At 49.9% G+C, this 18,423-nt stretch overlaps 1 long non-coding RNA gene across 2 annotated transcripts; it reads right to left on the bottom strand.

Moving 5' to 3' along the window:
* Positions 1–6,129: 6,129 nt before the first annotated feature.
* On the bottom strand, positions 6,130–18,247 carry LOC109387414 (uncharacterized). Of its 2 annotated transcripts, XR_002124992.1 has the most exons (5): positions 16,940–18,247; positions 16,347–16,438; positions 16,035–16,250; positions 7,873–7,953; positions 6,130–6,466 (listed from the first exon to the last, which is right to left on the bottom strand). It is a non-coding gene; the product is annotated as an uncharacterized LOC109387414 (long non-coding RNA). The 2 variants fall into 2 exon arrangements; XR_002124991.1 differs by having other exon boundaries at positions 6,130–7,953.
* Between the last annotated feature and the right edge of the window lie 176 nt (positions 18,248–18,423).

The following is an 18,423-nucleotide window of genomic DNA, read 5'->3' on the forward strand; positions in this document are numbered from 1 at the left end:
CCCCCCGCCCCGCGCCCGTGGGCGCCGCCGCCGCCTGGCGGGTCGGCTCCGGGCTGCGCGGCGGGTCCGCGGGGAGGGGGACGTCGGAGGTGCCGCCCGCCTGACCCGCGCTCTCCTCCAGCTCTGGGGACGCTGGGCGAGGCCCGCGGCGCTGTTACAGCGTCGCCAGACGCAGAGACCGAGAAACTGAGGCCCAGAGAGGTCAAGCGGCCCGTCCAAGGTCACCCAGCGAGCAATCCCGATGGGAGAGCCGTGCGCTGGGCCCCGCGGGTCAGGGGTCGGAACGGGGGAGAAGACACGGAGGGGGCCCCCGGCTCGCCCCAGCGCGCCCAGGGGAAAGGCAGCCGGGCGGACCGCCCTGCTCTGTAAGGCTCCCAGGACCTGCCTCACTTATCTCGCTTTGCTGTCCCCTCCTATTTGCAAGGAAATAACGCGGACTCGCGGTCCCCGCCGGGCGCCGGGCTCCGAGCTCTCCTACCGCAGACCCTGGGTGCCAAGGTCGATTACATAAAAGCGCGTGTCCTTCAGGGCGTCTTTGTCATCCCGAGTTGCCATCGGGTTGTCATTCTCTAAGCCCAGTAATGGGGTGGGGGGGGGCGCCACAGCCCATCCCCTCGCGGGGAGAGTCCCCTGGAAGCACGTGGGTGCTGATGTGCTCTGTCCCCCTCCCAGCCCGTTTTCAGATTTCCTGAGCTTGTACAGTAACCGTCCCCCAGCAGGCCAAGGACTTTGAGTCTGTCCTGCCTTCCCCCACCAAACCCCCACATCACGTCCTGGCTTCAATGTCACCTTCCCTGGACAGCCTTCCAAGACTCCTCCACCCCCACCCCCCAGCCCGCAAAGCTGGTCAGGGCCCTGTGTACCCACCCAGGGATGTCAGCCCTGACTCTCAGAAAGCCTTAATTTTGTTTTCATCAGACCATGGGCATTTCAGGGCAGGGCTAGCGTTTTGTTTTGGAGTAAGGGTCCTTAGCACCTGGTGCACTGGAGCCAGTGTGGGGGCACCCAAAGTGTTTGTTGAAAGGATAAGCCAGTGGCATGCTGCTCCTCTGGCCAGCTGCCTGGGGCTAGATCTTCCAGTCTCCCAGGCAACCCAATGATGCAAATAGAGACCACTCTTCAACCCAGAGATGCTGAGAGTGGACGTCAAAGGGCTCTAAGCTTCTCTGAGTCCCAGCCCCCAGCACCTGACTGCCCTCACTCTCAGACACCCCATCCCCTGCTCCACCCCTAGACTGACCTGGCTCTCACCTAAGGCGCCATTTCAGAGTCCCCAGTAAGAATTTTCTCTATGTCTGTCTTTGGTCTAAACTTGGAAGAAGTAGTCAAATCAGAAAGTTAAATGCGTGGCCTCTGGGACAGACAGCCTGAAGGTGGAACCATGGCTCTGCTGCTCACTAGCTATGTATCTTGGGCAAGTTACCTTTTTGTGCCTCGGTTTCCTCATCTGTAAGTGAAGATGATAACAGAACCTATTTCGTAAGAGAATGGTGGAAATTGAACATGTCAGCACGTAATGAAATCCCCCAAACAGTCTCCAGCACGTAGTAAACGCTTGGTGGTCTTTGATGGGGTTCCCCCACCCCCGCATGGCTGCTCTCCAGGTCTCCTCAACCTCTCCTTCCCCTGGGCTGTAGCTCCCAGGGCACTGAGCAAACCCCACCCCACGGGATCCTCACTGCATTGCCCCAGCAGACCAAGTGAGGGGCGCCGTTTCTGACCTGGGGCCCAGAGTGGGGCTGCTAGGGCAGCAACATGGATGGCTGCAGTTCCAGCTCCTCTCTGACGCGACCTCAGCTTCAGAAACACAGCCCCAAAACCCGGGTTATGCCAGCAGTCCTGGAGGGCAGTTGGAAGGATGTGTAGGGAAGCATTTTCTCCTGTAACTTCAGGATGGAATGCATGTACCTCTAGCTTATATATTCCTACATCACAGGGCTTACATTCTAGGACTTGAGTTTCTGACAGCAGCTGGTAAAGAGAGGAAGAGAGAAGAGGGATGAGCCCCAGGAGACAAGAATGGGGACCAGATGCTCAGGTGTCCCCTCACCACTTGGTCTTACAATGTCCTTTCCTTTTCATTTGGACCTTCTGTCCCAGCAACAGACTAAACGTTGAGTGATCGCTGTTTTTAATTAAGCATTTACTAAGTGCCAGGCATGATGCCAGGGGCTTTGCATTCACGATTTTCAGTTCTCTCCACACCCTGTAGGGAAGGTATTATTCATCACCGCTTACCAATGAGGAAACCGAGGCTCAGAGCAGTGTGATACTTCGCTTAAGGCCCCCAGCTATCAGCAAGGGATCCCAGGCCCACAGACTCGTCTCCAGTGTTCCACCCTCCCAGGTAGCAATCTGTGACACTGGTGACTGGCTCCATCCCCCGCCTTCATCTGAACAGTTGGCAGAGAGGTCTCGCCAACAGCTGGGGAGGAGGGCTGTGCACTGGGAAGTTGCCAGCCAAGGCACTGAATCTTCCACTCTCACCCTCCTTCTCACAGAATCTTCCAAGAGGGCAGGTGCCCAGCACCGTAAGCGCCCATGTGGGTCCTCCAGGGAGGAAGGAGATGAATGTCTCTGTGAGATGCTCAGGAAATGTCCCCACCCTCCAACCTGGCTGCACTGCTGGCTGGGGGGCACCTCCACGCCTTCCGGCAGACTCTCAGATCTTCATGCCATGGTCATCCTGTGAGCACTGACACTCTGATCCCTTTGAAGATGAGCAAATCGGGTTTGGGAAAGGTGGTCATTTTCCTGCACGCAGCAACCCCACTCAGGTCTTCTGACTTCCAGACCAGAGGCACACACCACACACCAGGACTCACTGAGCACATGCCACGTGCAGGGACTGCCCTGGGTACAAGGGACTAGCCACGGACCAAACAGGCTTCTTTCAAGCCACTCCGGCCCAGGGCCACTGGGGCCACTGCATGGTTTGCATCTGCCCTGGCTGGGAGGTGCTAAGCTATAATAACAAAGTGGGTGTCCTCCCTCCTCAGAGCCACAGGTCAGGGTCAACTTGAACCCCAGAAGCGGAGGACGCTTCCCAAACCAACCTCACTCGGTGTCACGTGGCTCTCTTAGGAACCACTGTGCCCCCACAGCAAGTCCCTCCAGCCCCGGCCAAGTGCCACTATAGCACCGTCTGTCAGGATCCCCACCTGTGTCTTCCCACCACACTCACCCTGCCCCAGAAGAGAGGACAAATCCATCCCCACCTTCCTGACACTAACTGCAGCAGGTCAGACCCTACGGCAGAAAGTCAATGTCATTGGGATATACAAACATGGAGAGGGCGTGTCTCTGAGGCAGCTGTCATGTTGGTACCAGGTTGCTCACACTACAAGCTTCCTGTTCCTTTCGCTTAGAAAGGTGAGCCCCATCCCAGTTATCCCAGATCCTGCCGTGTCATGGGGGCTGAAGTGCAAGTCTGGCCCAAGGGCCAGAAAGACCTCTGTTTGGCCCCTGGTTCTCCTGCTTCCTAGTTATGGGATCTTGAGTCCGCTACTTGGTGTTTCTGAGCATGGGGAGAGAAAATACCTCCCTCCCACGGTCACTGCCAGGTTTAAACTGAGGCGTTCAGCTCATCATGCGCGCCAAGTGGCTGCATTTAAAGCTTCTGACTCTCCCTTCTTCCTCTGTGCTCCATACATTGTTTGTGCTCCTTTCCACACTTAGCACAACAGGTTCTGGGCGTCTGTGGACCCCTCTGCCTCCACGAGGTCCTCAGAGCCAGCTCACCTCCACAGCCCTGGTGCCGGGTCAGGCGGTCAGCGAGCGGCAAGCACTCAACACTCGTTCAAGTCCATTTCTCCCAAAGTGCCGTCCGCCAACGGCACTGCTTCCCAGGCACCGGAGACAAATGAGTTTGTCATGTAAGACAAGCACCAAAAGATGGCACAGCCTCACCTGGAGATCAGTCATTGATGTGTCAGGGAGAAAGGCACCAAGATGGTCCCTGGGATCACTGGCTCCAGTCAGTCACAGCAGGAAGTGCGTTTTCCGACCTTGAGTCTGACTGGAAAGGCTCAACGCGTGGAAGAGGGCGTGGAGAGGCGCTGCCGAGCTGGGCGCCCTCACTGAGGACCAGGTGGTCTGTTAGTGGCGCTCTTCTGTTTCATTCAACCGACCTCCCAAACCCCGTGCATTCAACAATCGGAAGGAAATACGGCTGGGAAGAAAGTGCAGAGATCAGCTAGCTCACAAGTCACTGGTTTTTAGAGGTGATGAAACTGTTGCTCAGGACAATTAAGCGACCCAAAGGTAGTAACTGGATAATTGCGTGCGCGCGCGCGCACACACACACACACACACACACACACACTCCTCCCGTGGATGGATGGAAACGGACCTTTCAGCCCAGTCACTCACACTCACACCTGAAGGCACCTATCCTGTCTCCGTATCCATGTTCCCTACAAGTTTATTCCTTTGTTTGTTATTTGATGGATGGAAACTCTAGGCTTTGTAGCCAACTCATCTTTCACCAAGAAGGGAGCCATCCTGGCGCTAGCAGCTAAAACCACAGCTATTGCTCACGCACCCCCTCGTGGCCACGTGTGGAAATGCATGCCCCCAAAAGTTCATGTTGAGCCAGACTGATGATAACCACTTGGCTTGGACCTGGTTGCCACCAAAAAGGAATCTCAAATACGATTTTAACTCCTAAGAAAAGAGGATCGCGAAGTATGATCTTAGGTGAGAGGGCATAAAAAAAAGATAGAAGATGAAGAAAAGGGGAAAAAGGAAGAATATGAGGGAGGGAGAAAAAAACGAGAAAAAAAGAAAAGGAAGAGAGAAAACATACATGGAGAGTAGGAAGAGAGAGCAAGAGAATCAGGGAAGCTTAGAGAAGGGGGCTGTTTCTCTATGCTAAGCCTTTCTGTATCTCAAAGACAAACACTCAAGATAATAGTAATGGAAAACTAATAAGAACTGACATGGCCAGGGTCAGCTGGCCACGCTGTAGCAATCAGGTGGGTCCAGGTGGGCCAGCGAGGACAGCGGACAGGGAACCCGGAGTTGACCCCATCACTACCTGACTTGGTAATCCTTTCAGAACCTAAATCTTTCGAGATTCTATTTCTGAGCTTGTAAAAGGAGAGCTAACAGCGGTTGTTGTCTTCCTGTTTTATTGAGACCTGATGAGAACAATAAAGATTTGCCGAGGACACCCTGGAAAGTGCTCTGAGTTCCCAGATGTAACCATCATCGAAATGTGTTTTATTATTGTCCTACATGCAGCCGCAGCAGCCTTCCATCCCCTGCTTCCCGGACTAAAAGGTGATATGTGATGCTGGGCTGCCAAAGGACTTGATATATTTCAACAATGCATCAAGTTGTCACGACCTCGGGTGCTTTGTAAGACACTGTGATTTGAAAGGAGCTGTTGAAATGTAAAGCATGATTGCCACAGCGGTAAGGAGACCCATGTCCATCTCCTCAGCCCTCCTTCTCGTCAGGATGCACGGAGACACAAAACAATTCCGTCCACATTAGCAGCACAGTTTACAATAAAACCGCACATGTCTGAGTTGGCAGAATGGTCACAAGCAAAATAGTTTTGGAAGTGTCAAGTTACCCTTAGTGTCCAAACAGCTACCCAGGGGGTGATGGTATTTTTAGAGTCCACTGCAAACGTAAACACATCCAAGTCACATATAAAAATGCCATCTTGTGTTTTTCTGGCATCAGACAATGAAGAGATAATCTTAACAAAAATGGCTGTGAAAGGAGAGTGGATATGTGCGCTCACATGCATTGAGTTACATGAGGAAACATCTCTTCTCCAAACAAAAGGAAGTTTTGTGGGTAACCTGTCTGCGGTCTTCCTCAGTGTCTCCGTGGATTTCATTCTCTGGGTTCTGTATAACACGACACCAGCCTTCCCACACCCTGAGCCCTCAGCACTACCCCTGTCTGGCTTTAACTGGGATGACATATCACACCTCACAGTCCTATGCTTGCTGCTGATGGGGTAGGGGTGAGGTATCAGGGACACTCAGGCAATCTTCTTTTAAAATTTTTTTATTAGTTTCAGGTATACAAAACAATGCAATAGCTAGACATTTACACCCCTCAGAAAGTGATAGCCCCCCTCCCCCAATCTACTACCCCTCTGACGTCAGATAGTTCTCGATCTTAATTGTCAAGCAACCTTGATGGATGGGATCCAGCCACAGATGGCAGCTGGTACATGGGGAAGTGCCAGCTTCCTCTGTCAAATCTTATCCTTCAAATCAATTATCTCCCAGTCGTCCGAACCACACTCGGCTGGTAACAGGTCTGCAATGCTACGGCAACTTGCACACACAAACCATCGTGATCTGTGCACAGTTCTATGCGTTGTTACCCTGGAGCGTGTGATGGCTGAAGCACCAGTTGAGGTGCCCGATAGACATGGGCCTTCCCCTGATCAGCTGGGTGCTTTGTGCAAAGCACCCTATTCCGGCCTCTCTCTCCCCATCTGTAGAATGAAGGCAACATTACTCCTACAAATGGATCCTTTAAGAGTTCCATGAGATAAATGGATGTAAAGTGCAAACAAAGCACAGAACCCACAGACTCGGTGGGGCGTCCACAGACCACAGGCATGTGTGAGCCATGTGTGTAGTTTTAAATTTTCTTACAGCCACATTAACGAGGTGAAAAGAGACGGGTGAAGTTCTTTTTAGTAAGATCGTTTATTTAACCCTGTATATCCAGAACAATATTTTGACATGTCATCAATAATTTAAAAATATTAATAAGATAGTTTACTTTTTTTTAATATGTGTATTTTGCACCCACAGCACATCTCAATCCAGATGCAAAAACTTCAACGGTTCAAGTAAAATGTGGGTCTAAACAAACTATAAGACAACAAAGTTGTGTTTAATGGGAAAATAGCTTACACTGCTTCCATTTTTTTAGATTTAAATCAATTAATTAAAATTAAATCACATTAAAAATGGTTCTTCACTACTCCTAGCCCCAATTCAAGTGCCCACTGGCCACATGGGGCTAGTGGCTCTAGCATGGGGCTGTACAGTGTCAGAAGAACAGATTTGGGGCTATAGAATAGGAAACCCAGCTGTCAATGACTCCCCAAATATATGTCTCATGGTCCTACCCCATGTGGAGTCCAAAGAGGCTGCCCAGGGCTGAGTCCACACAGGAGCCAGAGGCCAGGGAAGCCCACCTGAAGCGTTTCCAAGAGGTCAACCTCCCAGGATAGAGCAGCATTGAAAGGGGCGGGGAGTGGGTCCAGTGGGCAGCAGGAGAATGACCAACCCACTTCGCGATGTGCCAGAGTACATAAAAGATTTCACCTTAAATGTGTGGAGCGGACCTACTGGGTTTCCACTCTGATTAATTCTCATGTCTGCGTGGGGTAGCCGGTATCCCCATTTAGGTTATGTGTACGCACGGCTCCTGGTTGGGAGTCCAGTCCACCATGGTGTTGACTCTGGAGTCACTTACTCAGAATTTCGCACCAGGCCTTTCCCACTCACTAGTAAGTGACCTAGCACAAGCTAATGTGCCACCGTGAACTGGGCTTTCTAATCCGTATGGCGGGAGGAACCGCGGTGGCCTCACTGCCTGGCTGCAACCATCGGATGAAGTGCCACAGGTTCCCTAAGCCTTTGCTCCTCCGTGGGAGCTGGAGACACAGCGGCTGAGGGCGCAGGCTCTGGAGATGGCATGCATGGAATTCAGACCCCAGCTCTGCCCGCGTTAAACCCTGTGTCCTTGGGCGAATTCCTTAGTCGTTTAGTGGCTCAGGTTTCTCATCCACAAAGCGGAGGAAAATTGTCCCTGCCACATCAGGCTGTTGTGAGAATTAAATGAGCTGTTACATGAAAAGCGATTAGAACAGTGAGCCGCACTTACCAACAGCCTGTTATAGGTAAAAAGCATCGAGACGCAGACTGTGTGCTCCATGCATCATGAACGAACTCCGTTTCATCCCTCCTGCAAAGGAAGCACAAGGGGAGATCAGCACCAAGAGCGTGGACAGCGCCCTCGCCGGACAGAGACGGAGGGAGGGCGGGACTTCTTCCTTGACGCTGCAAGCTGGTAACAAGAGAGGCGATTGTTTGGGGCACCTGAGCAGGACTACAATCTATAACGAGGTTTATGAGTGGTGGCTTCTGTTCCCAGGAAAAGGAAAATCAGCACAGAAGCCACCACCCCACGCTTCTGCCCAGGAAAATACCTGGGCTTAGTTCGTGTATAGGGCTACTTAGCATAGTGGTTAAGATCATATCATAATTTTAAAAGCTCAGCTGTACGACCCTGAGCTAGTTACTCAACAGCTCAGAGCCTCAGTGTCCTCACTTGTAAAACTGGGATTATACAATAGTAGCACCTACAACGTTGAGTTGCTATGAGGATGGAATTAGTATTTGAAAGTGCCTAAAACAGGGCCAGGCACATAGTAGGTATTTTATATAGGTTTCTTGACTAAATAGAATTATCTCGGTCCCATAAATGAATTTTGACCAGTCTATTTCCTCAAGTGTTGGATACTGGTCTGAGACATGGCTCCCTCCCTTGGGACTGAGAGCCAATCAAAACTGGGTTTACCTGTCCATGAACAAAGATAGAAAGTGCCTAAGTCAGCAGAATCGAGAGGTCCATGCAGGGACACAAGTCACCAAGCTCTGCTGTTCAGCATGCTACAGCCTGAGAATGATTCGATGTTTTTACCTTTTGGACTAAACAAAGCCCTGTCAACGCATCTCATCACCAACAACAGAATTAGCAGACAGGAAATGAAATCCTTACTCCTGCCCTTACTAGCTCGTGTGTGCGACTTGGTCACTTCCCCTTTCTTTGAGCCTCCATTTTCTCATCCATGAAACGGGGATAATAATTTCTATGTCAAATATTCCTCCAGGGCGGCACACAACAGTTACTTAGTAAATGAAAGTGGTTTTCTTCTACCTTTCGTCTTTGAAAGTCTATGGACAACCAGGAAGTCTGGGCGATAGCTTTGGAAGACTGAATTTCACAGATGGCATCAGCTAGTTAAGCATTAAGGAATTTGAAAACAATGTGCAACAGTTTGTCTTTTTTTCTTTTTTTTTTTTTAACTAAGGCATGCACAGTGATGCTTCTGGCCTGTGCTCATCAGAAAGGGGTCCTACTGTTTTGCTTTGAATGAAAGAAGGGCGGAGGCCTCAGAAGCGTGGTAGGAAGAACATAGACTTTGGAGTCAGCTTTTCAACTCCAAGCTGTGTAATAGCCTTTATAGCAAGTGACTTAAATTTTCTTTTCTTTCTTTCTTTTTTTTTAATATGAAAGGGTTTTTAATTCCTGAAGCGTCAAGACCACCAACTTACGTTTTCTTAGCCTCAGTTTCCTCAATTGTAATAACCTGCCTTTTGGAAATATTGAGATTGATTAATACTATGTACGCAAATTGGCTAGCACACTAGGGGCTCAGGAAATGGTAACTCTTAGAGTAAGTTGAGGTCCCTTGAAATAAAATGTAGCTTCTCATCAAATCAAACAAACAAAACTCCACAGAAATTGCTTCTTTCGCTGATGGTTTATTTTCTAGATTTCCTGAAATATAGGGAAGGACAGAATATTATGCTCCAAACAAATAATGCCACTTCTGCTGATAAAGCTAAGTTGTAATAACACAAGGACAATTCACGTTAAGGAAAGTCTATGCAGATGCTTAGATGCTGGAGAAGTTGCATGTAAAGAGNCCACCCCCACCCCCACAGCTCCAGGCTCACTTCTCCAACCTCTTTTGATGCCACTAGCCCAAGCTTAACAGGTTTACAAGGAAACTCCTGATTCTCTCTCCCTGACCACCTCTGAGTCCAAAAATAGCCTCTCCGCCAGTGCTACAGTTATCTACTGAGGCATAACAAACTATTCAAAAGTTTTAACACTGTAAAACAGCTATCGTTTTATTATATCTTATGATTTGGGGCTTAAGAATTCCAGCAGGACTCAGCCGAGGGAGGCCGCTCTTCCATGTGGCTTTGATGGAGGTCACTAGCTGGTGTTTCGTTGGCAGGTGGGCTGTTCTGCAGGGCCTGTCCTATGCCCGGTGCTTGGTGGGGATAGCTGGAAGGCTGGGTTCAACAGGACTGGTGGCTGGACTGTATCCGTACATGACCTCTCCAGGATGGTGGTCTTAAGACAGTCAAACTTCTTACCTGGCCATAGCTATGTATTTCTCACATAGACTCCCCAAAGGGTTGAGTCTAATTCCCTCTCCCTGAATATGGGCTGGACTTAGCGCCCTCCTTCTAATGAATGGGAGTGATGCTGTGTTGCATCTGGGCCTAGGTTAGACAAGGTGATACAGTTCCCACCTGGCTCACTTTCTCAGGAAGGGCCTTGGAGTACTGGACGGATACATACTAGCATGCCAACTCTGAAGCTGCCATGCTAGGGAGAACAGGCAGAGAGACTGCACGGAATTAGAGAGGTCCGAAGGGCTCCGGCTGCTCTAGTCCACAGCTGTCCGAGTTTTCCCAGCTGAGGCACCAGATCTGTGAGGGAGAGAAGCTTTGGGTCAGTCCAGCCCCCAACCTTTGAGCCACCAACATGGCCGAGCAGAGACGAGCACCATGAGCAGTCTTCACTGTGTCCTGCAGCATTTCTTCAGAATCCATGAGCACAGTGAGTGGTTGCTTGACACCATGAAAATTTTGTGTAGCTTGTTTTGCAGCCACAATAATTGGAATGGTAGCAATCCAGGGACCCAAGAGTGTATGTGCACCAATTAAGAAAAGGGTCACTTCCTGTTCTTCTACAGCCTGGCCTTGGACATCATAGCCATATCTGCTGTACTCTTTTGGTCAATGCCATCAAGACATTCCAGGGAAGAGGGCACAGAAGCCACTTCTTGATGGCAAGGAGGTATCAATTTGCAGCCATATTTTTAATACCTCCACAGTTAGTGTTCATCGTCTTGACAAATGACAGCCGCTTCTATACCCAGCTGTTCAAGCCAGAAACCTGGAAGTCCTTCTTCATCCCTCCCTCTTCCTCACCTCTATATCCAACCCACCAGCAATCAGCAAATCTGAGTGAGTCTTCCTCCAAAATACTTGCAATCCATCCATGTTCCTCCCTCTCTCCCCCACTGCACTGGGCAGAGCCATCACCATCTCTTGCATGGGGTATGTCCACAGCTTCTGGACAGACCCTCTGTCCCACCCTTGTTCCTGTACAACATCATCAACACATCACCAGAGGGATCTTTTAAAACTTTTAAAAAATATATATGAACTGGATGTTATCGTTGCCCTACTGGGAGGCCTTCAGTGACTTTCCACTGTAGCTACAAGGACTTACTTCCTCTGTTCCTTGCTTACATCTCTGATCCCATGTCATGCCCTCTTCTCCTTCACCTCCTGAGGTCCATGACAAGCTCTTTCCCACCCCAGGGCCATTTTGCATACTGTCCTTTTTTCCCCCTTTTTCCTAGGTTCTTTGTGCGTCTGCCTCCTTCTCGTCCTTTAGGTCAGCGCTGAAATGGCACCGTCTTAGTAAGACCTGCCCTGAGCACACTAGGTAAGAACGCCAACCTCCCTTTCCCATAATTCTCTCCCTCAGCGTCTTGTTCTTGCTGTTGTTGATGGGACTGAAATGCATGCACGACAATGCAGAAGCGCAAAAATGGGAGTTGGATTTTTTTTCTCTGTAGATGATGTCATCCTGCCCCAGAGCCCTCCTGGTTGCAGCTGTCGGAGACAGCGATGGGTAGCGGGTGGTGGGGAGAATAGCAACGCAGCCTCTTTCTAACTACAACAATCTAAAACAGCCTATTGCAGTTAAATTCATTCTCTTGGGAAAACACTCCATCCATTCTAAGTCCAAACTCTCTCAGAACTATTCCTCCCATGTTTGTTTGGTAGTTCCTGTCACCATGCATTTCCCCAGATGCTGTCTAGGTCCGCAGGGATGCTTTTATCGTCTCCGATATTGGGAGAAGGTGGCCTCTGTGTGCTCCCTGGCCTGATGTTCCTGCTGTGACGTGGCCAGTTTGGTCCACCACTGGGTCACCAATGTGTGTGTCCTAGTGTCCTCTTCATAGTTTCCATGTTCCTTTCACAAGGATAGGAACAAATGAAATTCACATCTCAAAGGCTACAGGGCACTTAAAAAACAAGTTGTTTTATCTTTTATTTACTTTCTTTTTACCTCCTCTCCTGCCTTCATCTGCAGGTGTCACAGTTGACACTGGAGGAGGGTAACTGACAGATAACTGGCACTCTCCAAGGCTTATTTCAAGGGTAGCAAATGACAGAGAACGTTTGGAAACTAAGGTCACAGTTGTGGACATGATATTGTTGTCCTAATAGAAAGGGGGATGGGGCAGTGCCTCAGTCGCTGGGAGAGCTGGGAGTGGGACAGGGGTTGGGGGTTTGGGGCGGAGGCTGTGCCTATAAAGATGAAGCAGAATCCAATGTACATGGTGCCCAGGATGGGCGGGGCGGGGGGGGGGTTCTCCTATTGTCTCAAGGCGAACAGGACACCNATCTGTGGCTATATATGTGTTATACAGCAAGGAGGAATTAAATTGCAGATAGAATGAAGATTGCTAATCAGCATACCTTAAAATAAGGAAATTATTCTGGATTGTCTTGGTGGGGGGAGGGTGGCTGAAGCAATGATAGGGTCCTTTAACGTGGAAGAGGTGGGGCCGAGAGTCAGAGAGAGATTGGAAGGTGCTATGATGCTGGCTCTGAAGATGAGGGGACCGGCCACAAGCCAAGGAGTGCAGCAGCTCTAGAATCTGGGGAGATAAGGGCATGGAATCTCCCCTCCAGCCTCTAGATGGGACTCCGGTGAGAACCATTTCAGGCTCCCGACCACCCAGCACTGTAAGATGACACTTTTGCATTGTTTTAAGCCATTAGGTTTGTGGGAATGTGTTCCAGCAGTGACCGGAAACTCCTGCAGCTCTCTCTGTCTCCAGAGCCTTGGGTTCCTGTCTCCTCTACCCTGGGCTTTCGTTTTCCCTGATCCGCCCCCCCCCGCCCCCCTCCTTCAACTCCAACCCCGCAGGCATCAGAGGAGCCACGCGGGTGGAGCCCATCAGCCCATTTGCAGTTTCTGGTGGTAGATCTGGGAAGACTCACTGGGTGTGGGGGGTGCGAAGACACTGGAAATCACCCAGTCCCTCCCCTCCTGTGACAGACGGAGTGACTAACCTCCAAAGGAGGGGGAAGCTTGCAGACAGTGCAGAGCAGAGGGGAACTTGACTGGACCCCAGTGTCCGGACACCAGATGAGAGTGCCTTCCTTCTCCATGCAGCACAAACCAAGTTCATTCCTATGGGCAGCTCCCCCTTCAAAGCCAGTCACAGTGCAAGGTGACAGTGATGACCTGAAAAGGGCAGGGTGCTGGGATGGTTCAGATACTGCCTTCCTCTGTCAGATGGGCTGCAGGAGGGTAAATGGCTTCAGAGCCCTGGAAATGTGGGACACAGGATATCTTTTGTACAGGAAGAGTGCCACCCTCAGAGGAAGGAGCCTTGTCCTGGCTGGCACCAAGGTCCCTTCCAACCCTGGGCTCCCTGCCTTGGTGAACCGTGGGGTGGGAAGGTCACACTCCCCAACAGCGTCTTTAAAGCCTCGGCTAGTTCCTTCCCCTGGACCTCCCCACCCTCCCTTTTGCCAAACGAGCAGGCGCATCTTTCAGCTTCCTGCTTTGTCACTCTGTCCTTGTACCTTTCCCCCCTCCATTGCAGGCTGTGGGGAGATAAATTCGTCTTACTTCAAAACGCCCCGGCAGTCCGTCAGCGGCTGTCGGGTGAAAGGCACCTCCCCAGGGCTCAGCTCATTTGCGAGCAGCCTTCTGTGAGGTTCAGATCTGGCTCGCGGGGCAGCCGTCAGAGCCTCCGGGAGCTTCCGGTCGGCCCGCTGTGCTGAGCTCGCCCTGCCGCCCCAAGCCCCACCTTTCTCTTCCATGGAGAAAAGGCTCAGTGTGGCCCCGTTACTGTGGGGCTGGGACCCAACTCTGATCTTTTTCACCTGAGCTCCAAAAGGTTGTCTCCCAGCCTCTGAAAAGCATCAAAGCAGCCTGGAGACCTGTGGGGTGTTTTCCGACAGGGAGCGGGCAGCGTTTAGGACCTGGAGGGTTTCACAGGGAACGTGCGATTAGCCTCCACCTCCACCCTTCAGGGGCCCGGGCCAACGCTCCCTTCCCCCAAATGCCTGTAATGTATTGAAGCATTGACTTACCTCTGGAAAATAGCAATTCTGGCCTTAGGATCTTGTTTTTCTCTAAGAGAAGTTCTTTTGTGGGGTGGAAGGAGGGAGCTGGTGGGGATAATGGCACATGTGGTACTCCCCAGCGGCCACAGCNTGCTGATAAAGCTAAGTTGTAATAACACAAGGACAATTCACGTTAAGGAAAGTCTATGCAGATGCTTAGATGCTGGAGAAGTTGCATGTAAAGAGGTCTTTAAAATTAGCCGAGAATCTGAGGCTGTGTGGGCACCGGCTGTGTTAGTCACTGAACAGTTTCTCTAAGATGTCGACTTTGCTTTTATAACAGGCCCCTCCTATTAGCCTAAGAGCCCTTATAACAAATGAATCTCTGATTCAAGGATTATTGTGGCCTTATTTTGCATGTGCATCTTTGGCTTTCATAAAATCGCTGTCCGTTGTCTTCCAAATAGCTTTAATTTTCTTCTTCCTCCTCCAGCCCCCTCGTCTCATCCTCCTTCAGTATTCTCTCTCTCGTGGAGTGGCCTCTCTATTATTCCACAGACCTAGATGCCACCGCCCCCTCCTTCAGCCCCACAGCGACTCTGCCAGAATTCCTATATTTCCCTGCTAAATATCTCAAAGCCTCCACTTCTGTCTCCTTCCTCTGTCTTCTCACTGGCCTCCTGCCCTCTGGCCTCCGTCTTGTCCACTATCTGCACTGCACCCAGGCTCATCTGTAATGATGCACGCCTGTTCCTTCCTTCCTCGCTGAGAGCCTGTCCACGGTCTCCACTGCCATTGGTTCAGATCAAGGCCAAAATCCTGTATCCAGACAACAAGACCAGTTCAATCTGGCCCTGCCTCCTCTGCCAGGCTCTTCTCGCTCCAGCCAAACTGATGCTGGGGTTTGGGGAAATGTACCAGGCATTCATTGAATGGGTGCTCCGTAACCTCCAATGGCCCCCTTTGCTCCAGCATAAACTAACATTCCTCTGACTCTGACGACTAACCCATTTTCTCATTTATGTTTTTTCTTTTTTGTTTCCTTTTTACCCGTTTTCTCTCATTTCCTCCCCTCCTCTTTGCACTCAGAGCCCAACAGTTCTTCTGTGGCTGGCCTGTCTCCATGTGGGTGAAGGAGGTGGTTTAAGTTCTGGTCCTTCCTCCAGAACTGCATGATGGTGAAATAGGACAGAATCCACTGAGCTTTTACAACCTCAGTCCATCAGCATTCACACACACACTCACTCACTCACACTCACTCACTGCTCCCGGGCTATAGCACCTAAGCCAGGGCCTGGGCTGTCAATCAATACATCAGTGTGGTCAGAGACACAGCAGCTATTTGTGAACACAGAGGACATGCTCCACCACCAGTTCCTAACCCTTTTGTGTTCTTTGTCCTTGGTATTCATCTCCTTACTGACTCTATGTTTAGTGAGTATAATGATGTGCTAGCAGCTGTTTCCTGCTTGGAAACACCGTCCCTGCCCCCAGAAAACCTAGAGTCTAGTGGAGACATGCCACCTACCAGCTCTATGACTGTGAGTCGGTTAAGTAACCTCCCTGCGCCCCAGTTCCATTATTATCTGTAAGATGAAAATATTAATGTCACCTTCACTGTGTTGTTAATGAAATAAAATAGCGTATGTCAATTGCTAAGTGCTGACTTTGTAAGATTGACATGAGATATAATGAGATAATGTAAGAAAGGGGCTTGAATACTATCAGGCTAATACGTATTCAAGAAACGATGGCTTTGTGTGATTACTACCTGACAGGGAGTTAGAATTGCAGATTGAGACAAGTTCTCCGAAGGGAAAACGGCTCCTGCTGTGGTGAAGAGCGACGCAGGGGACTCACCTGGTGCAGTCGTCAGGGGAAGCCCCGCTGAAGAGGTAACTGCTAAGACGTGAAGCAGTGCGTGAGGAGCTCCACAGAGGCAGGGCGTGCCGGGCCGAGGGGAAGGCCGGAGCCCACGGGATCCTGTCGCCACGCAGGCCTGGTCCAGGTGCCATCTCTGCCACCCAGGGATGCTCAGGAGAGTCACGTTGCTTCTCAGAGGCTCGGCTCGCTCATCTGCAGAAAATCACAGTGTCCATAATGAAGAGAATGAAGGGAGAACAAGGAAAAGATACTGTCTGTGCAGTAGATTTTAAATAACATGGAACTCACCAAGCAGAGAGGTTCACGCAGAGCAGGCCTGTAGTAAGTGCCGGGGTGCTCCTGCTCCCCTCTGCTAAGCGTCTTCCAAAATTAGTAATTGCCTGCTTGGGACCATTCACATAACCAGTAAGTCAGGCTTCAAAGCCATGCTGACCTAACTTGAAAACCCACTCAGTCAAATCCGGAACCGTCGCAGAGCTGACCCATGGGTAGAACACTTATCTAACTCGTGAATTTCCTCTTTACTCCTCGCAGTATTTCAGTAAAGAGGAGTCTATTCTTTCCTCTCGTTTTACAGTGGAGAGGGAATGTAAGGATGTGGCTGCGTGTCCTGCTGTGTCCCGGAGCAGGTGGCCCAGGTGTCCTCAGCCTCTCCTTGGGGCCCCTGCCCCATGCACGAATTTCCTTTGAGATGGAGGAGTTCTCCTGTTCTCAGGACCCCTCCATCTGTCAGGCTCAATCCTATTCTTGGTTTGTGTTCCCCTCTTTCAGAAAGGTTCTGGATTACTCCAGGCCACAGTGATCTGAACTGATCTGGGAAAATCAGGACCTAGGCCACCCTTAGTCCCAGATCCCGTCTTGTTTGTTTGTGACAGATTTACCTTTTCAAGGGGCTGAACTTGTGCCTGCCTGTCTCTGTCCCTCCTTTTCTTCCTTCTTTTCTTTCCTCCTTCCTCCTCTTCCATTCTTGTTTCCTTCACCTCCTTTTGTGCATTGCACAGGTCTGGGGACTTGCTAAATCCACAGGTCCTGACAGCATTAAGCAAGAGGGGAGAGAAACTCAGGAGAAAAAAAGTGATTCCAGTGAACCTGGCATGAGCGAACTGCACTGTCTTCCCAGCCGGGAGTACTGTCTGAGGAATCTCTGAATTAAAACAGCACTTTTCTTGAGGAAAGCCATATTTTCTGAACTAAGAATTAGGACACATTCTGAGAAGGAAGTTGAGGAGATGTGAAGAGAGACCAACACGTTGGAATTGTTAGGATTGGGTTGGGGGAAGTAGTTGCACTTAGACTTTTGCGCAGAGTTTACCAAAGGATATCATCATTCCTATTTCACAAATAAAGAGATTGAGGCCAAAGGTCATCCAGCTTCTAAGCCACTGGAGATGCTGAACTAAATGGTGATACCCCTTCCTCCCGAGAATCAGCACTATAGGTGTTTACATCTTGTCTTTGCCAGGTCCATTGCAAGCCTCCCATGGTCTCTATAACTTATCATTTGAGCTTTGGTCTGCATATGGCCGTGACTTCCTCCTGTCACATTTCAGGATCCGTCCCATACTCTGAACCTCCACTGTCAAAACATTCATCTTTTGATAATGAAATTGTCTATGTACCTGTCCCCAGCCCCCAGGGCTGTGAGCTGCATGACAACTTGTCTGTTTCATGAGTGTTCTGCATTGTAAAAGCTCATTTCCTGTTCCCCAACCCCCTCCGGGGGCACCCCAGTTCATACTGGAGACCTCAACCTGATGACATGCCTTTCCTGGACCAGACAGGTGACCTTCTGCTGGGCTCCAAGCACAGGATTTCTTCATGGTACAGCAGCAAACTCCACACCCATCTCCCGAGCGGGGTTGTGTTTTCCAGAGCCTGGGGGTGCTAAGTCAATGTTAGCTGGAAAGATGAACAAATGACTCATCTCTGTGGCAGCCATGAATGTGTAACAAGTCTTTCCATGTAATCGGTTTAGAAAAATACATTTTAATATGTTCTACTTAAGCCATCTGCATACAGTTCAGATCCAACACATTTATACTGGGCTGCTTTGTTCTGAGATGTGGTAGTTTCTGGTTATAGAAAATACACATTAAAAAAACAACAAAAAAAAACTGGTTATAGAGAACCAGTTTCAGCATTTAAGAAAAAAAAATGCCTATAGCTATTATCTGGAGAATTATCTAGAGAATTTTTTAGGAGATGGAGGAGGGGAGGGCTTCAGATATAAGGCATTCTTTTCCTGTCCTCATGAGAAGCATCAAGTTTCTGGGTTTTAGCAGATAAGAGTGTGAAAAAGAGTGTTAAATTACTTAATAGTTTGTTACATAGCAGGTCTAAAAAGCCAATTACATTAAAAAAAAAA

This window comes from Hipposideros armiger, unplaced genomic scaffold, assembly GCF_001890085.2.
Source record: "Hipposideros armiger isolate ML-2016 unplaced genomic scaffold, ASM189008v1 scaffold_157, whole genome shotgun sequence".
Classification (NCBI taxonomy): Eukaryota; Metazoa; Chordata; class Mammalia; order Chiroptera; family Hipposideridae; genus Hipposideros; species Hipposideros armiger.